Raw genomic sequence first — 26,977 nt, forward strand, 5'->3', positions numbered from 1 at the left:
AAAGACCACCACGGGTGAGGGTGCCCGCTGAGCTTCACTAGTCTGTCCACGTGCTGCAGACCTTCCCTGGAGCCCCACCATGTCCATCCCTACACGTGCTGAGAAACACACCCCCTCCCCTCTGCCCCCTCCGTGGATGGACTGCCAAAATTACCATTTTTTTACCATTATCTTCGCCTATGTAGTTTCTGCTCAGCTTAAATTAGTTTGCACCTTGCTCTAAAATACTTGCATTAAAGAAACAACAACCAACCTATCTCCAAATTACCCACATTTCTGGGATGGATGAACCTAGGAAAGGGAATCCAGTATTTACAGAGGACTTGGCACGTGCCAAGCGCTTCACCCGGGACATTTGCTGCCGTCTTCCAACAGCCCAATCAGGTTAGTCTGACTTGGGCAAACAGTAAAGTGAGATTCAGAATCATAAAGCTGTAAGTGGCTCAGGGTCACCTGGCTAGCGGTGCAGGACAGGACTTAACCACTGATGACAGAAATTAGGTTTTCTCTATGGAATACAATGCCTCTGAGGCACAGATGATTTGGCTCCCGGGGACGTCAAGCCTGGGCAAAGGGCAGGGCTCCAGCAAGGGCAGCTGGTTCTGCCAAGCCTGCTTACAGCTCCCCTCCCTCTGTTCCCAATCTTGGAGCCAACCATCCCCATGCCTCACCAGTGTCTGTTCCCACCCCATGGCGGCTGCTCGTAACTGTGGCATCAGACAAGTTCAGTCCCCAGGGTGACCTGACTGAAGCCCAGAGGACACATTTTTATGAAGGGATGTTCATCAAGATGGAAGCTGGGAAACTCAGTCTCACTCCCAGCCAAACCACTTTCTCCACCCACAGATATTTTTGTCAGATGGGACCGCTATTGTCTTTGTCATTTTGCCCTTGGAGAACAGGCTTGCTGCTTCTGTTCTCACTCAAGACAAAGAAGAGGGTGACCAGGGGAAGCCACTGAGCCCTGCTAGACTCACAGTTCTCCTTCACGTCCGAGGCTGTGGTGAGCAGGGTGAGCTCCCCTCAGCACGGCTCTGAGGCACCCTCTCCTGCTCTCTGCTTGTTGTTGACAGTTCTGGAGCTGCCTCTTCTGGAAGACAAAGACAAGGTCAGCATAAGCATCTACCTGTGAAACAGGCCACACCTGGACTGAAACTCACTCACACATGTGGAATTCGGCCACAAGGTTATCCCTCACCTTTGTGCCCAGACACACAGAGCAGCCAGTAGGAGTGTCCTCATAGGCAATCTGGGGATTAAACTAGCAACAAACTTGAGTACCTACAGCAGATGCCACACAGAGCAGGGGCGAGTCTTAGTTGTTTGTTTACCTCTTTAATCACTCGACAACTTTACAAATAATTAAGAGTGAAGCAAAAATTTTCACATACATACTACATATACATAATGTGTGTATATATATATATATATATATATATATACACACACACACACAAACATCATCTATCGATATACTTCTATACATGCAATCCCAATACCAAACCAGAGTGTTTGAACAAAAATAAATAAATGATTTTTTTTAGTACACACCTGTGTGATTTTATTTATTTTTTTGAAGATTTATTAATTTATGCATACAAGAACTGGGGTACAGGCCAGAGATGTTGGGGGGGTGAGAGGATTCACCAGAGACAGAGTGGGGAGCAGAACAGGCAGACTGACTGAAATACACTCCTGAGGGGGAAAATGGGCGAGACAGGAGGGGTCTACTGCACCATTTGGGTAGCTCCCCGGCCAGGGACCGAACTCGTGCTGCAGTGGCTGCCGACAGCTACATAGGTTGCGTCTTAACCACTTGTGCCACCAGGGAGGCCCACCTGTGTGATTTTTTAAAAAGACCTATTGACTTAAGTTCTGGGTGTATCTTTTGGGGAATATTCTGGAAATATTATCTTCTTACTTTCTCACATCCTGGCACCATGCAAAGCTGGCATTCAGTAAGTGTTTTTGATGGTGATTACAGGCTTGCCATTTCAAAATCTGGCTAATTTGAGCTGCAGAGAGGTTCAGCAGCCTTGCTTTCCACTCCTCCATGCTCCCCTTTCAGCCTGGAAGGCAGCTCTTCACCTGCAGCTCACTCTTTGCTCCTTCATAGATAATTGGTAAACAAAGGCATTTCTTTTCTTAACAAAAGAGGTGTCTTCCTGGCTAAATGAAAGTTTTGGTAACCCAATTTATTCTCGTAACCCAACGAAACAAGCAATTGATTTCATTTTCAATCATGAAAACGTTGTCACATTTCATTCTTTCACTCAGAATTATTAGATTTCAGTTCTTGTTTCCACACGCTTTCTATGCACAAGTCAAGTGTAACCTGAAAGATATTAAAGTGGATTTGCAGTGCAATGGCCCGTGTCTAGGAAATTTGTCTTATTGCCTCTTAACTCCTCTTTTGTTTAATGTGCTTATTGGTATTTTCCCAGGATCAGGCCGGTGCGGTCAGATGACACATTTCTTCTGACAGTCCTGAACTTTCAGACAGAATCTCTGCGAATAAGGTGAGAAGAAGTCTTTAATTAATGCCTGGAGTCTGGGAAGGGAAACAAAGAATAGGAAGGTTGTAAGATGGCTCTGGCTGTCAAAACAAAATGAAATAAAAATCCCAAAGCGCTCAGCCCCAACAGGCAGTCCTGTCTCCTACTGCGGGCTTCCTCTGCTCTCCTGCAGAAATCAGGGCTGGGCCAGGACCCGGGGACCACAGAGGGACGCTTCATTTGGAAGGAATCAATGAAACAACTTTGCACAGAAATTCTCTACCCAAGCACCCTGGTGTCTCATTTCTATCTCTTCCATTAGAACTGCTTTCAAATCCCCAATGATCTTAAATTCCCTAGAAAGAACTCGAAAGCTTCCCGGGTAATTATAGTCTGTGAGAAACAATCAAGCTTGGGGAGAAAAAAAAAAGAGGCTTAAAAGAAAAAATCCCCAAAGTCAGGTCCAGCCATTGTATCTGTTTTTAGAGTTTTATGAGAAATTCATGTTACACATTAGGGATCCCTCTTTGGTAAAATAGCTTGAGTGTCACAGCCCAAGGCTAGCATTCTCTTTCTTTAGGAAGTGATATATTTCAGAATCAGAATGTGACTTTGAACACAGCCTGGAAAATCCAATCTCATACCACAGAGGAATGTCAGCACTCCAGTTCAAGGGTGTCTGAAGAATTAGGTAGGACGTTTCCTCCAGTCACTCCCTCTGTCTGGAGGCCTGGCTGCCTGGTCTCATCAGCTGGTCCCTTTCTCCATATGGAAATGAGTCTATCGGTTCAAACAAACACGGAGGAGCACTTCCATCTGCCAGGTGTAGCCTGGGAGCAGGCGATGCAGAGGGAACTCTCAAGAGCAAAAATCTCTGTCTTCTGGAAGAAGATGCACCATGCTCATCACCCAAGACCCCACCCGCATGTTCACATGGAGGGAACATACACTGGGCTCCGGCCTCACCTCTCTGCTCGTTTCAGGAGGCAGCCTGGCTGCGGCTGTCAGCCCCTCACAGCAGGATGGGGGTTCTCGGCGTGAAGCAGCACAGCCCACGGTGACCAGGCCGGAGCCCCCAGAGCACGCAGGCGCCCTGGCAGCACACAGTCATCCTAAGTGGCGTTCGTGTGACCCAGACACAGCACGCGGGGCTGTTAGATTGTGCCCTTGGAACTTCAGACTGCCTCAAACGGTCTGGCCAAGGAGAGAAAGCAAGTGGTCAAGCAGAGGCAAGTTATGAATCTTCGTGGAGACAACATGAACAGAAGCGGCGGGGGTGATGCTGGCTAAGTCAGAAGGAGAAAGACACATACGGGATGATTTCACTCACATGTGGAGTACAGAGAAACAAAAGAACAGGTCAAATTACACCAAAGCAACCCCCCTAGAAATCTGACCACAGCACTAAGGTTATCAGAGAGGAAATGGAAGGGTTGTGGGTGCAAAGGAGAGAGGGTGGCTGGATGGTGGTGGAGGACGATGTGTCCGGGGGCTGGGGTGGTGGGGTCACATACATCTAAAGAGACGTATACCCGCAGCCCTAAGCATGAATAACGCTGTCAGCCAATGTTACCTCAACAAAAAAATGCAATTAAAAAAGAAAAATAAATTTACTTCTCCATCCAAATTTCTGAGCTACATTTAAAAAGCGAAGAAGCGGATTTCTCTCACGCATACAAAAGTGCTGTGAAGTGTGATATTTTAAGATCTCGAGCAAACTGAAATACTCTGATGGTAAGAGCAATACCGACACATCACCAGCATTTTATACTTGTTCATTCATTCATTCATTCATTCATCCACCGTCCCAGGGCTGCTGCAGGGGGTGATGTTGGTGCAAAGCTTCGGGATCTGGTCTGTGTTCTTGTTTGATCTCCTAAGATCTTTCCAGGCCCCGATGGCAGCTACTGTGATCCCTAGGCAGCACAACCTCATGTTTCAAGCCCCAGGCTCTGGAATTTAAGTGCAAAACACAGGGTGACAGAGTTAAGTCTTCAAGCTTCATTATGCTCATAATAGTGTTGAAAGTATTATCCACCGTGGGGGGTTGGAGCAGTCAGTCAGGGATCAACACAAAGGGTTTTTGGCAGGAACTGGCTCTCCCCACTTGGGGCCTGAGACAGCAGTCAGGAAGGGAAGGAGCAGGCTGGAGCCCCGGGAAAAGCCTGAACTGGGCATGCACCCAAAGGCGCATTGCAGCAGAAGACCCAGGGGAAGGCGAGCAACTGCGGGTGCAGCAGCTGCTTAGAATCTCAGCTCAGAGAAGGAGGTTGAAGCCTTACTCTTTTATGAAAGGGCTTCCAACTGATGGGGGTGGTCTGCCTGGGGTGTTCTGCTTTTGGATCAGCATGAAGCCAGCCAAACAGGCCACTGAATCACATCGGCAACTCCTTCCACAGCAGCGCCCTAGACTGGCCCTTGCCTGGCTATCTGCTAAGAGGTGCGAGCCACAGAGTGGCCTGCGGCTCCGGTGCCCTCCAGGTCCAGAAAGAATCACTCGGGACAGCTAAGTGGGGAATCCTGGTTGCCACAGATGAGTCCAGTCAAGGTGACCAGGCGGCATCTCACAGGCTCTCTGAGAAAGTTAACGAGGAAAGGGTGGAGGTGTGATGTCTGCAGCAGGTGCACGGCCGCCAATGCTACCGCCTGGCACAGGAAAAAGTCAGACTCGGGAAACACCACCTAAGGGAGCTGATAGTCTGCAGAGAAAGGACAATCTGACCTCCTGCCTTCAGAGACCTTTGTTCCTGCACAGTCGCTGCTCCACAGCGCCTTCCCTATCTTCGTGGCAGAACACACGGGGGCACAGGTTACAGAAATGAGTGACCACTCAGAGCGGAAGGACATTTTAGGGAGACGGTCAGCCCGGGACAAGCCTCCCGAGGAGGAAGATAAGGCAGAGAGGCCCCTGGCCCCGGGTGCCCAGACGTATGAAGCTGCGGGTCAAGCCCTTCCTAGGGTCCTGCAGCCTACGTGCTCCGTGTTTCTTCCAGAATTTCCACATTTCCTGTCCCTTCATTGTGAGCTTCTGGAAAGCAGAGTCCAATGGGAATGGTCTCTCGACCTTCTCTATAAACCAGATTTCACTTTGGAAGTGTTTTATTACTTCCTTCCAGATCACTATTTACAGGCCACCAATTCACAGTTTATGAAAAGCTATTCAATGATTCAAGACCGAATGGTGCTTGGGTAGGCTGGAGTGGAATTTTGGTAGTTAGAAAAAAAGGAGCAACGAGCAGTTTCTCTACCCACTGCTCTCATTGTGACATAAATAATAATAGACGTAAAAGCCCAGAGAATTTAAACAAACTGTCAGCACAAATTAACCCTCTTGCCGTGACTTCGGCAGGGAAACGGAAGCAGCAATTTCCCTCGTCTGGGTTCAGCCTCCTCCCCAGACATCATCCCAGAAAGCTGATCTGTCAGGACACCACTGACAGGGGCCAGGCTTCACTTAACTGATCTCATTCCATCAGCTGCTGACTCCCTCTGTGTGGCAAAACACAAAATCTCCACATTCCAGGATGTCCGCCCCGGCGGTACCCACAGGGACACCTTCCTAGAGTCCTAGCCTTTAAATCTGAACTCAGCCATCCTTAGTCACTAACCAGATATTTCTCACACTCTTCTTATGTGTCGGAAATTCTTTCTGATGCTGAGATCGGAGCTGAGGTCTATGTGTTGATGAAGATCCATAGAGGTTCAACTAATAAACAAATATGAATGATTCAAAGAGTGATGAGCACTGGAACAGCGAGATGCTGACAACTCTTGGGTGAATAATAATGCTAAGTCATGACTTCAAAACACTGAGGAAAACTGTTACTCAAATAACACCAAAGCATATGCCTCAAGAAATTAGATTGTCAGTCACACGACAAATCTCTATAGGACATACATTTTGTTCAGAAATTGAGCCCACATATAACACTATATATAAAAAACCTATACACTCATCAAAAAGAATATGGTGTAAGAGAAATGTTAGCTTTTAAAGCAATGATCTAACATTTCTCATACAAGAAGGAAATATTTTAAAGATAGTTGTCTATTTTTAAATCCTTGAAGGTAGACTACATACGTTAGACTTGAAACCAAACCATTGGGCCTCCCTCGTGGCACAAGGGGTTAATCACAGCACTGTGAAGCTGTCCGCAGCCTCTGCAGCACCAACCCCTGGCCGGCCAGGGAGCTACCCACATGGTGCTGCAGACCTCTCCTGTTTTGCCCGCTGCTCCCCTCAGCGGTGCATTTCACTCAGTCTGCCTGTTCTGTTCCCCACTTTGTCTCTGGTGATCCTCTCACCTCCCACACACACACCTCTGGCCTTTACCCCAGTTCTTGTATGCATAAATAAATAAATCTTTAAAAAAAAACCAAACCAGAGTTTAGCCAAAAGTAGAGACAAACATGTGAAGAAAACAGAAAATAACATGCCAATAGGTGCTAGAAGATTCAACAAGACTTGGCAAAAGGGCCTGACTATGAAAACTGCATTTTCACACAAGGAGAAGAAGTCTAACAGGCTAGTTAGAAAAGAAGGCGCTTGGGTTGTTTCAGTGCCTGATGGAAGAGCGACAGATTTATAGTGGATTATAGAGCTCAATTTTGTTTCTTACTCAAGTCTATACAATTCTGACCTATTTTTGCAGTATGTCTTTCAAAGTTTTCCTTTCAGTGGCTAAAGGAGATTAACAGTCCAACCATTTTATAAATGACAAGCTTGACTTTATTTTTTTCAACCCAGAGTATTATCCCATTCATCAAAACATATAGAAAAGGCAGCCTCCCCACACGGTGTGAAAACCAGCACTGCTTCACCGCAGAAAGTCAGGCTCAGCCAAAATCCTAAAATTGGACCCGCAATTTTCTTTGCCACAATTACTTATATATTTCTCATCTTTTCTTTAAAAAATCATACTAACCCTCTACATCATGTTAAAAAATTGAAGAAAAATGTTCACCATGGGATTTCCTCTAGACTCATAAATTCCTTTCGCTCCATTAAAATTCAAATTTGACTGTGGAATGAGCCATCCTGCAGAAAATGCTTCACAGGACCTATCTCATGTAATCTTTCCAACATCCATCGTCACCATCATCTTCATCTTCATCACTGCCACTATCATCACCACCGTCATCACTATCATCCTTTCTATTTTGTAATTTAAAAAGATCAAATAATTTCCCCATGTTCAAGGAGCCAACGCAAGCAGAACAGTGCTATTAACTACAGTCTTTTGACTCCAAATTCCCAGTAAAACTCAGAACTTCTCCATCCAATTTCATGAACGCTTCACCTACTTATCTAAAGCAGTTACTTTCTATTTAAATAAGAAATCCTCATACACATATATTTCCCCTATTTCCTGTGAGTAAAATGCATGCCATGTATTTCTTTGCAGATGAGGGTTTATCTACCAGCAGCCAAATAGGCATCAGAATCTTCACCACCATGATAATCATCACGGACACTGCTAGAGATCTTATTACCTTAGATGATGCTCACTGTTCTAGTTCATTTTAAAATTTGATCATCAAATTAATCCCAAGTGATATAAAGATCACTAGTATTCTCATTTTTTCAGTAGAAAAACTGAACTTAGGGAGATTTCTTTCCAGGATAACAGGATGAACACATGTATAAATTAACATCGAGCCATCAAACAGGATTGGAAGATATATGCTTACTGAGCATCTCTAATAAACCAGGTGCTCTTTGAGCCAGTCAGTGCCCCAGGAGTACTAGTGTGAGGTGTCAGAGAGGCGGCATGGACACTGGTAACACTTGCCACAGCAGGGGGAGGTTGAGGGGAGGCAATGGAACAGCTAGTTTTTGTGAGACTCTGATATTTTACAGCTTTGTGGAGTGGCCAGGAAGGGACATGATGAAAGATAGAGACCTGAGGTTTGGCTGTTGCAGACTGAGGGGAGAGCAGGTCCAATGTTCATGAGGAGGGCCTGGCTAATTTAAGGGTAATGGAGTAGCCACTGTGGCTTTACTAGAAGGACACAAGCGGGGGAGATATATATTGTGGCACAGAGGAACCACAGGATGCTCTCTGACTTTGGAGGATGATCTAAGGCTTTCCCTGGGAGGAGTTTGAAAGCCATTGTGGGTTTTTGAAAAGACTTGATCAATCAGAGTATATGTTCAAGAGAAACTGTTGGAAGTAAGTATAGAAGAAAAGAAGTCAGTGAGATTCTATTAGATTGCCATAATCCCATCTGAGGACGGTGGTAGCACAAAGCAGGTTAAAAAAGGGAGTCCTTAAGGTTACCACAGGCTTTCCAGCCTGAGGAATTGGAGGATGGAGTAGGGCAACAGAGGGAGGAAATTCAACAGCTTGGTTTAGAATCAAAGTTGAGACCCTTGTGAGCTACATGGAGAAAGTGAAGAGGCCGTTGGTTATTTGAGTCAGAAATTCCCAGACTGGATAGAAAAATCAGGGCTCCTTCACCAAATGGATTACCCAAAGCCGTGAGGCCACAAATAGGCTCACCAAGAGAACACTCCACATAGCGAGGACAGACCAGAGGAATGGACTCTCAGACACTCTGCATTTAGAGATAAGAAAGACAGAGAAACACCTGCAAAGCAGAAAGAGGAGCGGCTGCACCTGGAGGAGAAAGACCAGGTGTTTTTGGAAGCCCAAGCTCCAAAGATGAGGAGATGTGAAACTGTGCCAGATGCTGCTGATGGGGCGAGAAGAGCCGAGGATGGAACACTGCTCGGGGTAGGCCCTGGTACGTCACTGGACACTGCAAGTCCAGCCTCCCTGGGATGCAAGGACCGAGGGCCATCCCCGCCAAATTCCAGCTAACTGGGGCCTTAGACTTTCTCCCAATTACCAGTATCACAAAAATAGCTGACTTGAGGGGAAAGATCAATCTTTCTAATTACAGATTTTTGTTCTCTCTGAAAGGAGTTCATCAGGTTCTAATTATCAGGCCATTTTCATTAGATGTTTGTTTTCGTGTTTGCGCGCGCGTGCATGTACGTGTGTGTGTGTTTTGATTTCCGGCCAGAGTTTCTTTGATCCCAGGAAAGAAACTACTCAGCATTCCATGCAGATGAGCGCTGCCACTAAGCCCATATTTGCTGTTCTCCTCCCCTGCTAGCTGAAATCCTACGGAGGCCAATTAAACTGCCTACGCCAGCATCAAACACAACATACACTATCTTGACATGTAGGTGATTATAAACATCCAACTGTATTTTAGCGTAAGTACTGAACTGTGCATGGGGTGTTTTCACATTACAGGAACTGTCTTTTGAGTAGAAACACATTGTAACTTGGAGGGCTCCGGGTTCCCCAGAGGGTTGCCGTTAGCTCCAGGAAGACACCTGCTCGGAGCTTTCCCCGCATAATTAGTGAGTCACATCATTCCCGTCCTATGTGTTTTCCAGTTCTTGTCCATTTTCTGAGGCCTGCTGATTGAGTTTGATGTATGACTCACTTACTAAAGTCATTATTAAAAGGTAAATAAAACACTTTAGCAATGTCTGAAAACTCAGAGGAAAGTAATTCCTGCTGGGGGAAAAAAATGAGGCCAGAAGGTTCTGAAGAGTATAAAAATATAGAAGTTTGTATACCTCTCAGGAATACTTGTCTCAACCTACTCTGAACAAACATATTGGAAAATTATGTTTTCATTGAAAAATTGCCTCCATTTAAAATGCTGGAAAGGGCTAGTGTGTTAAATAAGGAAATCATATTATTCCCAAGTTACATCTAAATCTGCATTACTTTTCTCCTTTGTTATTTAGGAGGGAAATTATGTTAACTTTATAGATATGCAAAAAGTGGCATGAAGGAATTCTAAAAGCACTTAAGTAGACAATAATAAATGGGTGATATTGTTTATTGTCTGGGCAGGTAATACCTTTGTTCATTGGTCATGGGCATTGTAAAGTCTAGTCATGCTCTGCTCATGGTGTGGTTATGGTCATGGTCATAGTATTATTATGGTAGGTATGGTCATGGAATGGTCATGGTCTGGTCAGGGTCATGGTCATAGCCACATGGTATGGTCAGGGTCTGGTGATGGCCATGGTCAAGGTCATGGTATGGTCATGGACAAGGTCTTGGTCACAGTCATGGTGTACTGGTGCTCAGCAGGCCTCTTTGCTATATTCTGTGAGTGGAAAATAGGTGATCTGATAAATTAGTAAGAGACATTATATTGTTGCGATGTGTTATTAGGCACCATGAATGCTTGGAAGACAACTTCTGCCACCTCTAGATCTCTCCACTTCCAGGCTGCCTGTATATTCCAAGAGCAGTTTCTTAAAAATACACTTTGGTTCATTAACTTTCCCAGCCATCCTTTCATCCAGCACTGCTACGTTCTAGAAGCTGCCTTTGTTTACCTCCAACAGAGGGATTTCAGTGCATACAATTTAAGAGTAGACAGATGGTGGGTTGATGCCATGAGTAGCAGAGGAGGGAGACATTTTATCTCAAATCTTGCCCCCTATCTTCCTCACACACTCCATGTGGCTACTGCAGAGATGCATGAGCACAACATGCACAAGGGCTCAAGTCTGCCCATGCTAATTTCATGTCACTTCTCCACTGACATCCTCCAATCTAAGTTGCTTTCCCCCAATATTTCCTCTTGGTTCTCTATTATAATCTTTATAGCTTCATCACAACTTATAATTTTTATGTAACATCTGCCCGTGAATTTATTCAAGCTATTTCTCCCTACTAGAGGTAATGTGCCTGAGGACAGGAAGCTGATTACATACCATTTAGTGCACATATTCAATTAATTGTACATTATTAAAAATATGACACCATTCCTTTCTAGGCATTGCCCTTTGCTTGCTAGAAAAATTTCAGTATTTTTATCCCTTAAAGATACAACAATACATTTCCATTTGGCTATTACTCCAGTAATTGCATTGCATAGATTCTTTTTCCAGTGCTCGAACTAAATTTCCAATGCCTTCCTGAATTTAGACGTCTAATGTTGTTTCTTCTACTTCTAGTATCCTAGTGTAGTTTCAGGTGCAAAGTCCTTCAATAGGTGAAATAGAAAAATAGAGTGATGGGGTTGAGGAGGCCTACCTTTCTTAAAACCAGTGATCTGATGTTATAACCTCATGTCATTGAACATCATCATAGAACAGAGGTCTCAGCCCAAACCATGTGAGTAACTTACTCATCTGTCAGCTTCTCCCTCCCTCCCAATCAACACCTTCAATTTACTGAATCTCAGCTCTAGCATCCTTTCGGTTATCCAAGATTGCATTGCAACGTCCTCCACCTTTACATTCTTGCTGCCTTACTTATTTCTAAAAAAATACAGCACTTAATTGTTTCATTTTCAAATTAGTGTCATGGACAAATCTCATCTCAAAATCCATGCATACTGACGTTAAAAATTCTGGTGGTTGAAGCCAAAGTATACAAAGCTAAGTCTCCTTGTATTTGACTTCTCTTAATGAAGAAATTGATTTTTCTAATGCACAAAGAGATCTATAAGCCATATATTAACAACCAATGGACTCATCGATATTCCTTCAAGAACAGTCCTTTTGTGCTGCTTATTTAAACTATCATACCTGTTACCATACAATTAATGGAGTACCTACCAGGTGCCAGTCACCACGGCAGATACCGTAGAGCTGATACAGTGACAGACCTTCACGGTACCACACTCTCCCTGTTTCCACCTTCCATATTGCTGCTCTCCCATCTATTTCAATTGACCTCTAAATGTTTGGTAGTTCAAATACTAGTCTTAGACTTTCTGCTCTAATATTTCCTTCCCATAGATCACTATCATCGAGACCCATAACCTTAAATATAACATAGCAACCAAATTTATATCTCCACCTTTTAAATTAAAACCCCTGAATCCAAATTCCTGAAGTGTTGCTTCCATCTGGAAGTAACAAGCAACTCAGAATCATCACGGCCAAAGGTGTTCCCCTAGTGAACAAGTGCCTTAGCTCATCAAAGACACAACCCATCACCCAATTGCTCAAACCAAAGAACTCCAATCCACCTACTATTCCTCCTTTCTCATATCTCAACATTATCAAGATTTATTGCTTTTATTTCAAATTGTATCTTGAATCTGTCCACCTTCTCTAATATCCAACTACCCCAGATACCAGGTGGTTCTCAATTATAATCTTTATAGCTTCATCTTTATAGCTTTATAGTAGAGATAAGGACACCTTACCTCTACTCTTCTACGATCCACTTGCCCAGGTCCTTGTTCTCATTATTGACCTCTATAATCCATTCTCTAGAAAAGGAGCCAGGCAGACATAATTTAACAAGACCTCTTGTTATTCCCTTGTTCATAATCCTTCAATCTTTCTGTGTTGTTTTTAAAATTAGATCTAAACATTTATTTTCTAAAAAAGGTTTATTTATTTTTATATAAGAGCTGGGGTACAGGAGGGTGAGAGGACTCACCAGAGACAGAGCAGGGAGCAGAACAGGCAGACGACAGAAATATACTCCTGAGGGGAGCAGCGGGCGTCACAGGAGAGGTCTGCTGCACCATGTGGGATTCTGCAGAGGCTATGGACAGCTTCACAGCACGGTGCTCAACCTGCTGTGCCACCAGGGAGGCCCTAGATCTAAACATTTATCAAACACAGGGGATCTTGCCCTGCCTCCACCCTCTCCTCACCTGCTGCCACGCCCTCCCTGTCTTATTGTATTAATGCTTTAGCCCCACCAACCTCCCTCCAGGTCCTCGACAATGTCAACATCCAGCCTCCCACAGGGATGGCACAATGGGGAAGGTGAATAATTCTACTTCAAGACAGTAAAATGCCTCAAAGATGAAAACATATTTAAATTTACTGTGAAACTTGGTGAAGTGTCATGCCACGTCCTTGTAAGAGTTTCTAGATTTGTCTCTAATGCCACTACTTCCTCAAAGTCAGAATAAGGGTCTTCTTATTCCCTCCAGTTTGCTAGATGAATAAATAAGTGAAGAGTTAATAAATCAATACAGAACACCTAAGCACTATTCATCAGGACTTTCCCTACCTAGAACAGAAAGTTTAGCATCATCATTAGTTCTCTTTCCTCCAATACGCACGCACTTAGCTCAGGTAGTTCTGCAAGAGTTGAGGTCATCCTGGAGTCTACCTACCTGTCTATTAAATTTTTAATCCTAAGAAAAAGTGTCCCTCTTGAAGTCTTAGATCCTTAATTGTAAAATGGAGGATTTTGTAGTAGATTGGTGATTTTCCAACTTTTTTAAAGACTAAATTATATAATGAGTTGAAATACACGAATCATTTAAAAATGATGCTGCCTCGGTCGACTGGGCTTGTGTTCTTGGCGCCCTGTCAATCAGTGAACTCCTCTGTCCCTGCCTCTGGGGAGCCCAGGGGCACCTCCACAGACATCGAATGCTCGGCAAAACTCAGTTCAAAAACCACTGGACTCAAACATCTCTGAGACCCCTGGTAGATCTAACATTTCACGATTCCAGCTCTGAAATAAACAACAGATGTTGCCAACTAAAGCCGAATGAAATGTATTCATGTACGCCTTTAAAAATTAAATGGAAGACTTTTCTCCTCTTTAAAAATCAAGCAAAATTCATTGCTTGGAATTCTGACAGAGTATACAAAGAGCCTTTTAAATGCTAAAGAACATTCATAAATGACTTTGTCACAAAGTGTTATAAGATTTTGCAAAATTGAGCTTATGTAGCTTTTTGCTGACTTGAAGTGTTATTGATTAGAAAATACCTTCTACCCTGCGGGCCCTGCGTGCCTGGGAAGGCTTCAGATCCAGGAACTCGCGTCGGCTCACCTATGTACTGCAAAGGTCAACCCGCCATGGAAACCCATTAAAACACACACACACATTCACTGAGCTCGGAGGTTGAGAGTGGCAGATCCAATCTCACCCAGAGCCACATTGCAGCCTCCAGGAGGCTGATGTAATTCTCCTGTGACTCTGTGGTTTAAATGGAATTGATTATTTAAAAATATTAGATATGGCATTGCTTGCTTTCTCACATTGCATTAAGCATTCCTGTACGTGGAGCTAGAAACAAAATAGACGAACACATAGCTGGACTTAAAGTCTCTCTTATACATATACATATGCGTGTGCACACACCTGCACATGGCATGTGCAAACAAAGAGGAGATAGCAACTTTAACAGCTCACATATGTGTCAGGACTTACATTTATGGAACATTTTGATGCAGAGCTGTTCATTCAGCCCCCAAGAGCCCCATAAGCTGGGTGTATCAGAGCTCTCTGTCGAACAGACACAAAGGGGTTTACATAAACTTATCTTGTTTGTTCTTCCCATAATTCAGGTGAAAAGATCGAGGTTATGAGAATTCCAGTGGCTTCTTCAACATCCCAATAGCAAAAGGACACATTTGTGAATAAAAACCAGGACTATTGATTGCTGAGGGCAATAACATTCCTCGATCAAACAGGTTCAACTGACCCCAAGCCAGTATGTGGGGTGTCTTCCATAAGAATGTTGGCTCTGTCTGAGCAGCTTTTGGTACAACGGCTATCCTGGAGAGAAGCTGAGTCATCTAAAGTCCAGTGTACTCACCTCGACCACCGTCATCTGAGTGCAAGTCCACAGTTAGGCGATTCTGATGGAAGGAGCAGCAATGGGGGGTGGCTTACACTCTCCTGGAAATAGCCCACCCTCCCCATACAATGGCACCCTCAGTCCCTCGCTTTCAATTTCCTCAATTGCAGTTGACATTACATTTTTCTGTTGGATATGATAAGATATATGATCTTCCTCGTCATTTTAATTTACAGCTGGCGGGGTTAGCTGACTGGTCTTGTAGGAACAAGAGAAATGTGATGATTAGCTTTAGTGGTTTAGGAACTTTATACTGCTGGGTCTCATTAATAGGCCATCAGCCAAGAAATTTCATTCACATATAGCATGAGCCTGTTGTGCAGAATCTCAAGAGCCTGCCACAGCCTGGATGTTGTGAAAACAATCTTGGATTAAGCTGTTCTGTGAGGAAGGAATGAGAATCACCCAAGATAAACTACCAGTCCTGTAACTAAATGGTATAGAGCTTCCAAGAAGGAAGAAAGATAAATGATTTCCTTGATTACACATCTCTCACTCTTGTAGAAAACCTATTCTCCAACTCTGAGATCATGTTATTGGAGGAGCACCATCTGCCACTGGCTCAGCTTTAATGAAGAAGGAGTTCAATAGAGTAGTGATGGATCCTCTCGGTGGCCTCATCATTCTGGAGGAAGCTGTTCTGAACAGTTCCTGAGGCCATGCTCCTCATTCTGCTGCTGTTGGTCTGTGAGGAGAGGGACTTTCTTAGGAAAATGAACAAGGGAGAGAATCCAAAGAGGCTGTGCTTTAGCCACACTGTTGGCACCATGACCTACCACGTAGCTCTTGACATACCCGACAATTACTCTGGGACTCAATTTACCCCTAGAGGGGGTTAACACAAGTCACCCAGCAGTTCTTAGCACAAAGCTAAAGGTGCAGTGGTTATAAGGCCTCCTAGAAGGATATGATGCTATAAATGCAGTTCTCTGCAGGGACGACTATTCCTTGTATTTAATTCTTTGAGCTGAGAGAAGAAAATTGACACAGTATTGACTTTTAAAGTGAACTGGAATCCTGCATCCATCATCCAGGCAGGGACTCGGAGCTAGGCAGAGTACTGGCTAGGACATTCTTTCTAGGTGAATTGAATACCTTCCTTGTCTACATGTGAATTCATGATGCTCAAGGAGTAACTCTATTGTCTGTGGTAACTCTCATGCATATATTCCTCAACTGAGCTCTTTGAAGTGCCTACTCAAATTCTGATCATCGCTTCAGTACAGCTCAGTAAAGTTCCTCTAGTGGAAAAAACACAAAGCCAGAGAGAAAGGAGAAGAGGAAGCAAGGAAAGCGAGATTAAAGATGCTATGACAATAGCAAAAACACCTGGAGAGAGAAAATTATGATTCTTCTTTCTCCACTGGTGTGGCAACAAGCCCACTCAATCATGGAAAACATATTTTCCATACCGAAAAAAAAAAAAAAGGGTTGAAATAAATAGTCTCACCAGGTACCTTGGTGACATATTTGAGGGTGAAATACGATATTAGGGATATAATTTGAGTCCTGAAATATGAGTGTCTAGAACCCATCAATAGATTTAGACACAAAGCAGATTTTAAAATGACACTGTCCAGAAAATTCAAAGGAATATTCTCATGGTAGTCATAGTCTCCATATAAAATTACTGTTTTCTATCAGTGCAGCAGTGGGAAGCACTGATTAAAAGACCTTGGATGCTCAATCTCTTCTGACATCAGTTTCTACAACTGTAAATTGTAGGGGATGCATTAGTTAAAATCTAAGCTTCCTTTCTGAACTAAGAGTCTGTAATTCTATAATTTATTCTCTGCACTATAGTGATCCTGCTTCAAAAGCACAGCACACACACACACTCACACTTGGCATTTGCCACTGTTAACTTCTAGTATGATGAATACACCTGCTCTTTCCCTTCATATGTTGGTCTTTCAATCAGGAACATACCTCCAGGTTTTTGCCTAATGAGACAGTGGAGTGATGTTTGAATATTCAATAAATAACCAGGATGCATACTCGCTCACACCTCTGGGCTCTTTGCTCATCACAACTTTCCAACTGCTATGCCAGTTGTTACCTCCAGGATGAAAGGACAGCTGTCAATCTCAACCATCCAGCCCCCTGAAGGTTAGCTAAATCCTGGTTTCACCCCCTCTCTCCACCTCCTGGCAATGGAGAGAATGAAGATGTCATGTATTTGGGCCAGAAATAAATATTCTACAAAGAGGTTGTTCTTCTTAAATTTCCTTAATCTAAGTCTCAATGTTTCTAACTATAAGTTGCTCAGTTAGAAACTTTAACGGTATCAGGAAGACAGAATTTGCCCATCCCCACTTATAATGAATTAACATAGGGTCAGACTACAGGAAGATAAAACTGGAAAGTAACTGCAATAATGCATTTGGTGGGTGGGAAAATGCCACCAGGGCAAAACAAGAGAGGAGTCCAATCAGCCTTGGGAGTAGGAGTTCAGACAAGTGCTGATATCAGGGAGGCCAGCCTGGCGGGACCGGAGTCCACAGGTGAGCGGGCACTGCATGGTGACAAGATTCTAGTTACAAGCTACTCTCGCAGGTCTGGAGAGGCTGCTGATATTGCGAAGAATGAAAACAAATAAGGAGACTGTTTCCAGGAGTGCTGGCAGGTCAGAAGTCCCAGCCCAGAGGGATCAGCGTCAGAAATTCAGTATTAAGGCAGCACCAAAGGGAAAACAGAACCTGTATTGGCATCATATGGCCAACAAAGCAGAAGCCAAGCAATTAGTACCAGTGAAAAATCAAAATCTAGCCAAAAAGCAAAAACAAAAAAAAGTCAGAGAGAGAGAGGGTTTGACAACACGCACCCTGGGTATCAAAGCCCGCAATGTCTCTTTCTGTGACCTTTGTAAGTTTGAAATAGGAAAAAGATTATATAGAAACTGGGTTTCTTGCCCAGGAATTGAAAATATAAATTAGTATGCTAGATCAGTACAACGTGGATTTCTTTAATTAAAGAAATTATTGATTTTAAATATCTACTAGGTTTATATATAACGTACAATCTATAAGGAGAATTAAAGCTTTAACAAACTATATGCTATGGAAGTAGAATTTAAACAGACACAGTCTGAAAACATTCAAACATTTATTCAGAAAATTCAGACTCTTGAAAATCTTTAATTAATGAAAAAAACTATGTTTGGGCCTAAATTATTCCAGTTGATGGTCTAAGTTGATCAAATTCATCAATCATGGCTCAATTTTACACCTCATTTTGCTTATGTACAAACAAAATCCTCCTAATAGGCACTCTAATTGCAGATAATAAGCTCAAAAAGCCAACTCTGGAGTAACGGCCGTCAAATCTTAATAATGAAATACCTTCAAGCCTCCAAAACTGGAGGCAAATTTAAATGTAAAGTAAAAGCGTAGATCCCAGCAGGCTTCCGGGGCTAGTCTGGGGCATGTGTTTGCGTGTGGGTGTGTGCACGCGCGCACGCACTTTACTTCAATTTATTACATTAGGTACACAAAGTGTATCTTGCATAAACATTCCCTGACACTAGACATCTAACTCAAAATTAGTTTTCCTTTATAAACTGGAATGTAGATTAATCTAATTGCATTGCATACACTGGAATATTAGCTTTTATTTGTTTCTGTTTGTTTTACTTGGAACAAAGTCCCAAACCCATATCAGCTTTATCTGCTGTGGGCAGGTAAGAGCTTGGGGCAATCGCTTTGCAGTGCAGAATGCAGAAGAAGCCAAGCCTTAGTTACTGCTGTGAAGAAGAGGAGCAAAACCAGAAAAACTGTCTTCTGTTTCATGAGAAGTTTATTTGAATTCCCTGATCTCTTTTGAGGTTCATACTCTTTCTATGAAATTATAAGCACATTCCTAGGAGAACCTAATGTGATGTGTTCTAAAATGGACAACTTGGAATCCCGAGAATCATTTCTTCTACAATTTAAGTTCCTAATAAAGGATTTTTTTCCCCTTTATCTTTAATGTGAACACAGTGATTGTGTGGTGGTAAGATACCAGAAAGTTTTGGAGGAGACAGTTAAATTTAAATAGAACTTCCTCGGGGCTACTTCCTACTCATATTTAGGAATAGCCAGTATCAGCTGCTCCATGGCTGGTCTCCCTGCCCTTTAAAAAGCTGTGATTTTGACAATCTCCTGTGCTGCTCATGATCGTGACTCTCATTATTGCCCATACGTCCAATGTCATTCCCTAATCTGCTTCCTCCTGCTAGGACCTGCTCAAGTTTTGTATCCAGGGATGATGCCTACCTGGATTTGGACAGAATGAACCAGAGATTTGTTCTTAACTTCTGATTGCCAACCCTTCCTAGCTGATGTAGGAACTTGTTTGTTTTCCCACCCCCATGGCAGACTCCCTTTTACCACCATGTGATGCAGTCAAGACCACCTGGGCAGCTCTAATTGCCTCACAGCAAGTAAAGCTCTCAGTGCCTGGAGCTGCAACAAAACAGTTTGCTCAACTCCACAGCACCAAAATGCTTACATAAACATTCAAAGGACATCCTTCTATTGTTACTTACTTTTTTGCTAGTATATTGTCAACATCATGCCACGTCATTGGATATTCTACTATAGCATTGTTAATGGCTGCATAGTATTCTGTTACATGAATTGTCATTATTTTATTCAATTATCACTGGTTGGCAAGTAGAATAGTAGACAGTCCAGTGCATTGGCTTAAAATGCATTTTTGAATGAAAATTAAATAAATGTTTAGTTTTCCTCCACTTTATTAAAAATAACACAGTCATGAACATGACTGTGCTTTCATCTTTGCACACACAAGATTCAACTTTTAGATGAATTCCTGGGAGTTTAAAATGCTGTCCAAGAGTACAAATATGCTGGATTTTAATTCCATCAGTAGAAAATTCCCTAGGGACTGATAACACACACACACACACACACACACACACACACAAACACACACACACACAAACACACACACACAAACACACTCACACACCCATACACACATACAGAGAAACAATTTTCATTACAGCTGACAACTATTTGTTTCCCTAAATTTAGCCTTACAACAAAAAAGAAAACAGATTTGACTCTCTCCTCTTGCTCCATAAGAACCTAGATGTTAACAATTAGAGCATATTTGTTATAAGAACATGTTAGTATCTACCCCATGTTACTGTATGTGTAGTATTGATATTGTGTCTTTTGTATAAAATCTATTAGGTGTGGAATAAAATGAATAGGGAAAAAAATTCTTCCAGCCACCTAAGTGACTAAATTGAAAGTTAATCAATTTTTGCTTCAATTCAATTAGGCCTTGTAGTCAGTGGTTTATTTCAGCCACCGGCACAAAAAATTGACTGTGTCTACAATGTCAGTGTTCTCCCATGATCAATCTAGGCTTCCAGAACCGAGACCATCCTCCACTTCATCTGCCTGCCTTCAGACAGCATCAAAATTAAAATTTGCTGAACGGGGCAGATCCTGCTATATAAAACATTTTCCTGCAGGGAATTGTAAGACAATATGCAAAGCAAGCAGTATTCAAACAGCCAAACTATTAGTGAGGCATATTTGCAAACAGGGCATTGAACTACAAATTTTTCCTTTTGTGTGGCACTCACATCATTCAAAACTAGAATCCCAAACACCTGGGAATACCATCAGCAAAGTGCTTCACAAAACCACGGAAAGTCCTTTTACCAACTCATTCAAGTTCAATGCATGACTTGTATTTCCATAAAGCCTTTCAAGAGCATATTAGACTTATTCCTTAAACCCATCATTTTCTAAACATCAGCATGACCACGGCAAGTCTCTACTTCAATTAGACATGGTTTGTAAAATGGGCTCTTTAACACACATGTAAAGTGATCATTTTCAGTTTAGGTTACTGAGGCTGTCTTTAGGAGCACAGGGCCCAAAAGCAAAGGCAAATGGACACATTCTCCTTCCTTCCCTGCTTCTATCATTCTGGTTTGTTTTTTGTTTGTTGTTTTTTTTTTTTTTTTTCATTAACATTGACTTGTTGACCTAGAATATTTTTTGACTAAGGAAAATCTTAACAACAACAACAAAAAAAAACGGATTCAAAAATTACCAAATATAATTATGGCATCTATTTGATCTTACCATTCCAGAGACACATCAAAGGCTGGCAAGTGGCTTCTCAGGGTAGAGACTTCTGGGAACAATTATTTCATGTGTCACAATGAGGAAGGGGGAAGGATGAAAAATGAATTGTCTCTGTTTCTCTTTCAATTAAAGATCATTTGTAACTGGATGTGTGTAGTGGAAGGTATTTTTAAATGTGCAAAACCTTATTTCTACAGGAACATTCTATTATTTAATAAAGTGTATGTAATAAAGATGACCTGATCATTAAAATATCCATGGTTACAACAACAACAACAACAAAAATACAACAAGGTGTTATTGAATCACTCCAAGATGGTAATTGTAGACTGCACATTCCATCTGGGGAATAACCACATTGCCAATGGAAATGCGACCTTTATTTCTTAAAACCTTGAAAATACCCTCTTTTGACCTATTAAAGTGTCTTTCAGACAAGCCTGTTCAGAAGGTAAGATTGAATAAAAATCAAACAAGATTTACACTAGCTTCCAAACTTTTTTATATAAACCCAATGAGGTTGGCTGTATTGTCAACCGTTTTACAGATGAGGAAATCAGAGCATTGATAGATCAAATAAATTGCCCAAAGAAATGGAGAAGAATTTAAATCTACAATGTCACATTCCTAACTGCTGGGCAAAATATCAAAATTTGATTTGCAATATTTCCATGAGCCTATTATACAGGAAATCACTCTTTCTCATGGACCAGAAATTATAAAGCCAATGCAACCTTCGTCAAGTCAATCTTACTCTCTGAGCTTCTGTAATCTTAATTTTTTTGGTATTCTTTATTTTTTATTACAATCTTGGGGTTACACTTTTTCTTTTCCATATGTTCTATTCACAATCTTTGTATTTTTTAAATTAAATCCCAGTGGTTTATTTTTTTAATGAGGTACCATTGTTTTACATCCTTGTTAATTTTTTGACAGTCTAGGGGCTCTCACCTCAAACGTCATCAAGTAGCTCTCCCACCACCAAACACCCATCATCCTCCACCACAATCCACTGCGCTAACGCTCCACTCCATCTGCCCCTCCCCATATCAGCTCTCCCCCCTCCCTATTCTTCCTCTCCCTTTCTGGATGCCTCAGATCTAATTTTAAATGGAGTTTTAAGTAACTATGTTCAGGTTACCAGATGGCATTAAGACATTTTCCCCTAGGTCTGGAGTATTTTGCTTTTGTGATATATAAAGACATCAATTGTTTGAACAGTCCTTTCATACAACAGAAATCAGAGTCTGTCCTCATATTATTGTTTCTATTTGCCCATTGCATTGAGCCATGATTTCGAATAATATAAAGCTTAATAGGTGACTTATCTACTGTCACAACAAAGTATAAATCTATTATGTCATTTCATGGTGACGCTAAATTAAATCAATAAAAATGTTTTATATTTCAAGGAAACTTGTGGGTCAAGATCTTAATTAAATTGCAGTGACTTGGAATGGCCTTCCAGAGCTTTCAGAGATGGTTTTCCTTTTACTCCTTAGCAGAGGTCTGCCACTTTACTGCTGCAGTTTCTTCCCTTCAGTCTCCCCTTAGATTCTCTGGAATTTGTCAACAGAGATAAGAGGACAGGAAGGAAAGGATCAGGAGGAAAGATCACCCTGCAGGCTCTGTTTCCCATGTCAGAAGTTTAATTGCGAAGCCTTCATAGAGAGAGAAATATTAAAGTTTAGGCTACCGATCAGAACAACCTTGCCCCTGGTCCCGGTTATGTGAGCTGAGCAAGATGTTTGACCTCCCTAAATCTCTGCTCCCTCATTTATAAAAACTATAAAACTTTCATGGTTTTGGTGAAAGGGTAAATTAAGATACATGGAAAAACTGGCACAGTGTGTCTGGCACGTAGTCATAGATATTAACAATAAAGTTGCTTAAGATCATGTATTGCCATGGATGCTCTAGGCCCCTGCACATTTGATTACTGTTGAGTACACAGCAGTGGTTTAGATCAAGGAATTTTGTCTACAAGGGCAGTTGCTCTCAGTACAGAATGTGGAAGGACAGTTTTGGATTAACACTCTAATATAGGGTCTGTGTAAGTTTCCTACGGCAGCCATAAAGTACCACAAACCCAGGAGCTAGAAGCAGGAACATATTTTCTTATAGATCTGGAGCCCATAATTCTAAAGTCAAGGTGTCAGAGGGGTTTCACTCGCTCTCTCTGGGACTCTAGATAAATCCTTTCTTGCCTCTTCTATCTTTGGGGGCTGCCAGCATGCCTTGGCTTGCAGCTCCATCAGCCCAACTCTGCCTCCCTCACATGACCTTCTCCCTGTCTCTGCCTCTGTGTCTTTTCCTCTTTTAAAGACACCAGTTGTATTGGATCAGGGGCCCACTTTACTCCAGTCTGACAGCATCTCAACAGAATTAACCTCTTCAGCAGCCCTATTTCTACATAAAGTCATACTCTGAAGTGTTGAAGGTTAGGGCTTCAGCTAGGTCTTTAAAGGATGCACTTCAGCCAATAACAGTATCTCTCACTTGAGTCATTGCAATGGTTTCTTTCAAGGTCTTCCTGCTCCACAGCCTGGCCCCCCACGTATGGAAGCACTTATGCTCTCATCTAAATAAAGCAGAGAGAGCTCATTAACAATGCAGATTGTAATGATATTGTAAATGCATTTTTAAATACTCTTAATACCAGCTCAATTTATGTTTTTCCTCTGCTGATGATGTCATCATTTGTCACCATGTTCTGATTGACTCCTCGACAATAGGGCCCTATTGTTGTTTAAAGAAAATAATAAACAAGGTTTGATCGGAGCTTATTCTGGACATATGACCATTGAGGATCCAAATACATCCCAATAAAATGTCTTTCACCAATTCTTTTATTTTGAGAAATCTTGAGATCTCTTTTTCATGTTCATATATCTAAAATCCATAAGAAGAATAATTAATCAGACAATGCAATAGATGCCTAGAGCTCTGAAATGTTGGAACTTTCTAGTTGAAATGTTGTAGCATCATCTTATCCATGAACTTCAAAAGGAAACCCTTGCGCTACACTCTTGGCTTTACAAAATGTTACTTTTATGAGAAACAAACTAAGAAATGTCCTAGGCTGTGATACCACATAACTTATAGGAACAGCTACTTAAACAAGTTATGTCTTATTCTTCAGCCAAGAAGATTTGGTCAATGAATCCAATCCACCTAAAGACACCAACATACATCAGTTCAAATACACAGAACTAAGTGCAGTTGACATGGACTCTACTCACAGACCAGGTTCAAGGGTAAAATATATAAATTCTTATAAAGAAGCTCACCATATAAAAAAATAATACACCACTCAAAACCCATAGACGGAAGATCACAAGCTATTCTGGTATCAAGTGATTTTGATTAGTAACTGTTAGTATGGCAAGAAGAATTGCTTCACATTCAGCAAGCCCCAAGTCCACCTCATCAGAGTAAAACTACTACTAATCTTTACAGGTGAAGACTTACTGCCTTTCAAATCACTCTCTCACAAGGCTCATTAATAAAGTTATTATGCAAACCACAATATGGATTTTAATTTTAATGGGCTCACACTTGATATTGTGTTGGGTTGGTTAATTTCACGTGGGCTTAGAAATTGTCTTGAGGTCAACCCAAAACTTCTTGGTAATATCAACAACACTACCACTAAAATATGTAACATAATTAGGTGCCTAGTAAGTACTGGACAATAGTCTAGGGTTTTACAGTATTCATCACTTAATCCTACAACTTAATGAAGTGAGTACTATTATAATCTTCCTTTATAGATGAGTATAACTTGAACCCCGGAACCCAGGCATTCTGTCTCCAAAATCTATAGACCTTTGAACATCAGAGTATCTTGCCTCTAAGAATATTTTGTTTTTCATAGCACTTATACTTTCATATGTCTAATAAATATCTCAAATTTAAAATTTCCAATAAACAGAAACTTTTGATGATTCCCACCACCTACTTCTCCCAGAGGCTTTCTTCATCTAAGTGATGTAGCAATGCTTTCAGTGATCCAGGAACCAGAGAGAGATCTTTGAGTCCATTCTTTGTCTCACACTCAACTTCCAATCTATCCTCATATCTTACCTTCCAGATAGTTCTAGATATATCCATTTCTCCACAGTTCCACTAGTATCTTGTTCATTCAACTACCATCTTTCCCTTAGACCATTGTGGCGGCCTCGTCAAAAGTTCCTGCTCCACATAGCACTGTCCCCACATGCATAAGCTCTAGTGTGAATGCTGCAATCAGTTGGGGTTAAATCAAAAGCACACATAGAGATCCACCGCAGCTCAGATCCACCAAGGATTCCTCTCCTGTTGTAATAGCTGACCATTCTGTGCCACCTTGAAACCCAAACTCCCCTGTGGCCTGGATCCCATCTCCTTTCACCTGCCCAGTATGTCACCCTGTACTAACCCCCACCTATATGTTCCCTCTCTGTTCTCTACTGGTTCTTTCCATCAGCATAGAAGGCTGTACCAAGTAACTCCTGAACTAACAAACTTCTTGTGCCTCTACAGTGCAGTGCACACTCATTGTATTAAACACTGCCCCGCAGTCACTCCCTACCTTCTGACTTCATTTATTCTCACAAAACATGTTCTTATGTGAAATTTAATTATATGTACACTATTCATCAGCTTGCTTATCATTTGTCCCCTTCTGTAGATCATAAGCGTCATGAAAAAGAACTGTTTTTCCATAGTTCTCTGAGTGTCTAGGACAGTGTTTTGCATACAACAGAAACAGAACAAACATTACAGGATGAATTAATGAATGAAAAAGTCAATAGATGGATGCTGTGATTCTCCCCAATCTTTTCTTTGCAATAGAAAAACAAATCATCTGGGATAAGGGCCTAATCAAATCAAGCATATTTCTAGGAATTTGCATGTAACATGCTTATTTTAATATAGCTTAATCATTTATTAGATATAATAGTAGCAACTATACATGCCTACTATTATTTAATGTAAATGCACTATCAACCCCAGGTTGTATTATTCTACTTACCTTATGAATTATTCTGTCCAAAGTGTGTCTACCATTTCCAATTTTCCTTGCAATCAATGATCTACACTGTGGTTTCCTTGAACTCTGCATGAGCTTTTGAAATCACCTTAAATTCAAGTTTTATTATCTTCATTGTTGCAAACCGTTTTGCCAAAGGTTTGAAAGAAGCCAATTCGTGTATTTAAATCTCTGTACTATCTCTTTATTTGAATCTCACTATTCTTAACCTCCCAAACCTGCTTAACGATTATATACCTCTCTAAATGTGACTTAGTGTTCCTTTCCTCCATAGACTACAAAAGCAATTACACTTTTAAAACTTGATGGCAAAAAACTAATCACAATAAATGGAATGAAATGTCATTCTGAATGACAGGACAGGGCTTTCAAAAACATCAGTATTCACGACAAACCCCAGTTGGCTGAGCCCACCGACAGGCTGTGAGGTTCTTTCTACACTGTTGACAAATACAATTGCTGAGGCTGCCCGGTGATCACAAAGCAAGCTTGAAAGGAGCCAGCAGAAGACTCGTAATCATAGTATTTGGTGTTTATTGACTTCCAATGAAAATAATGGCCTTCTCTGCCTGAGACGCCACAGCTGACAAAGCCATGTAGCTCTGCTTGGCTTCGTTCCGGGAGGCCTTGTGCTTGGCCATCCAGGCAGCAGCTGGAGAGGCTTGCCCCTCTCTCCTGGTCTACAGAGAAATAGAGTCGTAACTTCGAAGGGAAGATGTGCA

At 41.8% G+C, this 26,977-nt stretch overlaps 1 long non-coding RNA gene across 1 annotated transcript in view; it reads right to left on the minus strand.

Annotated features, from left to right (window-relative positions):
- Positions 1 to 983: 983 nt before the first annotated feature.
- LOC129146947 (uncharacterized) overlaps positions 984 to 26,977 on the minus strand; it is a 116,438-nt gene continuing 90,444 nt past the window's right edge. The window contains exon 4 of the long non-coding RNA XR_008554351.1: positions 984 to 1,090. This is a non-coding gene — a long non-coding RNA (uncharacterized LOC129146947). The remainder of the gene's footprint in view (positions 1,091 to 26,977) is intronic.

Source organism: Talpa occidentalis, unplaced genomic scaffold (genome assembly GCF_014898055.3).
Source record: "Talpa occidentalis isolate TD23 unplaced genomic scaffold, MPIMG_talOcc4v2.1 talOcc4.5, whole genome shotgun sequence".
In the NCBI taxonomy this organism is placed as follows: domain Eukaryota; kingdom Metazoa; phylum Chordata; class Mammalia; order Eulipotyphla; family Talpidae; genus Talpa; species Talpa occidentalis.